This window comes from Elephantulus edwardii, unplaced genomic scaffold, assembly GCF_000299155.1.
Source record: "Elephantulus edwardii isolate Elephantulus edwardi_28Jun2011 unplaced genomic scaffold, EleEdw1.0 scaffold00150, whole genome shotgun sequence".
In the NCBI taxonomy this organism is placed as follows: Eukaryota; Metazoa; Chordata; class Mammalia; order Macroscelidea; family Macroscelididae; genus Elephantulus; species Elephantulus edwardii.
Window position 1 is genome coordinate 8,208,179 of NW_006399900.1, and position 3,009 is coordinate 8,211,187.

General features: G+C 39.9%; 1 protein-coding gene and 1 pseudogene across 2 annotated transcripts in view; both read right to left on the reverse strand.

The window, feature by feature from the left end:
- The window catches only part of KIF16B (kinesin family member 16B), a 385,768-nt gene that overhangs the window by 276,236 nt on the left and 106,523 nt on the right, over nt 1–3,009 (reverse strand). The gene's annotated exons all lie outside the window — the stretch shown is intronic.
- LOC102869228 lies at nt 1,075–1,751 on the reverse strand (annotated as a pseudogene).

The window sequence follows — 3,009 nt, forward strand, 5'->3', positions numbered from 1 at the left end:
TAATGAAGTATTTGGTTAGATAGCAATTCCACTAATAAGTTTTGTGTTATCAGAAAATAATTGTAAACATCAGTACAGTACTCTTAGTTATGGCAAAGACAATTGTCTTGAAATAAATGGATCATATTTTGGTGCAATGTTTGATGTTCAAAATAAAATGTTAATAACAATAAACAAATGTGAACTGGAAAAAAAATTTAAAAAAAAAAAGAAAAAATTGAACAGGTAATAAAACAAATTCCAACAACAACAACATAAAGGCCTGGAAAAGATGGTTTTATAAGTGAATTTTTTCAAACATTCAGAGAAGAACTTTCATCATTCTGCATAAAGTATTTCAGGTAATAGAAAAAGATGGAATTCTCCCAGACACAATTCTATAAAGCAAACCTATCCTTGATATTAAAGTCAGGTAAAGACACCCTCAAAACAGAAAACTATTCGCCAATTACTCTTATAAACCTAGATGCAAAAATCCTGAATAAAATCCCGGCCAATAAAATCCAACAGTACCTTTAAAAAAAAAATTCAACATGACCAAGTGGGATTCATAACTGGTATGCAAGGATGGTCCAACATAAGGAAAAACAATTAGTGTAATTCATCACATTAACAAAGTAAAGAAGAACCACATGATTCTATCAATTGATGCAAAAAAGGCCTTTGAAAAAATCCAACACCATTTCCTGATTAAAACACTCAACAAAAAAGGAATAGAGGAGAATTTTCTCAACATAGTAAAAAGTATATATGCAAAACCAAGAGTCAACATTGTTCTCAATGAAGAGATTAAAGGCATTCCCCTTGAGAACAGGAATAAGCAAGAATGTCCACTATCACTTCTCCTATTCAATATTGGTGTTCTGTTTGTTTGGGGTGTTGTTTTTTTTTGTTTTGGTTTTTGGGTGTTTTTTTTAAGGAGCTAGATAGCATATTTATTGAAGTGAGGGAATTCAGGGCAAGACAACACTCTCCAAGTCCCGATGCCAAGGGCAGACACCTGGGGGCTGCTGGACATAGACACAGGAGACATGCAGGGAATTAGTGAGGGAATGGCCCTCTGCAGAGCAGGTGTCAAGAGGACTGGGCGCAGCAGCCCAAGGAGTGCAGGAAGTGGTTGAAGGCATTATAGGCCAATTCCAGGCCGCACAGCATCTGACATACCTGAGAGTTGTCCAGCTCGTCAGATGCCGACACGCGGCTTAGAGTCTGCAGCCACTGACTGACTTTCTGGTGGCCCTCAAAGTCAGGAGGCAGGTGGCTCATCTGGTGCATGGTCTCCATGAGCTCCCGCAGACCAAGCTGGATCTCATCCATAGCTCAGATCTCCATAGGCATCTTGTCCATCACTGTGATAAAGAATGAGACGACATCAGCAATGCAGCGATTCAGGTTGCCCTTGTCATCCTTGATGGTGATGGGGCGGTCCTCCTTGATTCTCTCCAGGGCCAGCGGGCAGTCCAGAGGAACTTGCATCAGAACTCATCAATGGAGCTGATCTCAGAGCCAAAATGCAGCCTTGTACTGGACCAGGAGCTGGGAGCAGGCAGCCATGTACTCGTTGGGGGTGATGCAGTCCTTGATGTGGGTCTTCTGGAGGGCTTGCATGGTCTTCACCACCGCAAAGAGCTCCACCATGTTGGCATACTTCTCTCACTCCAGGGCGTTCTTATACAGCTTTACTTCCTCGTAGAGCTCCGTTTATTCCCTGGAGCTCCCTTGCCTGGGGTGGCTGGGATCCCATGGAACATGCTGGAGTCTTAGGCAAGAGCTGTGAGCTAGGCAGATGAGTCACCAACTTGGTGTTAACCTGGGTCTAGGAGATCCCTCTCCCAGTCTGTGCCCATCTCCTATTCAATACTGTATTAGAAGTCTTAGTGATAGTAATAAGACAAGAGCAATAACAAGAGATATCCAAATTGACAAAGAGTAGGTAAAATTATCTCCATATGCTGATGGTATATGACAGTATAATTAGAAAACCCTAAAGGCTCAGCAAGAAAACTACTGGACATAGTGGACCAGTTCAGCAAAATGACAGGATACAAGGTCAACATGCTAAAATCAAATGGATTTCTCTGTAGTGACAAAGAGATTACAGAAATGGAGCTAAGATAAACAAACCCATCACAATAGGTAACCACAAGATTAAATGCTTCAGAATAGAAACAAAAAAAGACCTATTAAAAGAAAATTATAAAACATTACTACAAGAAACAAAAAGAGACCTGTAGAAATGGAAGAATATACCATGCTCATGGATAAGAAGAAAATGGCAATTCTACCAAATTCAATGGAAGTTCAATACACATACCAATTCCATTCTTCAATGAGATGGAAAAGGAAATTTCCAATTTCATCTGGAATGGAAAGAGACCCTGATTAAGCAAAGCCTTCCTAAAAAAGAAAAACAAGGTGGGAGGCATCTCAGTCCCTTATTTCAAATCTTACAACACAGCCACGATGGTCAAAACAGCATGGTACTGGTACAGAGACAGACACATAGCTCAATGGAATAGAATTGAGAACGCAGAAATCAGCCCATCTACTTACAGTTTTGACAAGGAGATGAAATCAGTTAAGTGAGGAAACAAAAGCTTCTGTTAACAAATGGTGTTGGAAAAACAGGAAAACTATCGGCAGAAAACTCAAGCAAGACTCACACAACACACCATAAACAAAAACCAATGCAAAGTGGGTCAAGGGCTATAAACATCATCAGAAAAAAGCTTGAAAGAACTCTAGAAGCCATAATCCACAACATGAACAGTCTCCCAAGCACCCTGAAAATGAAAATCCTACAACCAGGAGAGAATAAAATAGATAAATGGGACCTTCTAAGAATCAAATCCCTATGGACATCAAAACATTTCTCCAACAGGGTAAAAAGGAAAGCTACAGACTGGGAAAAAAATATTTGTTAATGACATGTCTGATAAGGGACTTATAACTAGAATTTATAGAATACTACCTCAACTCATGCACTTGCTACAGAGGGTCAAGGGCTGC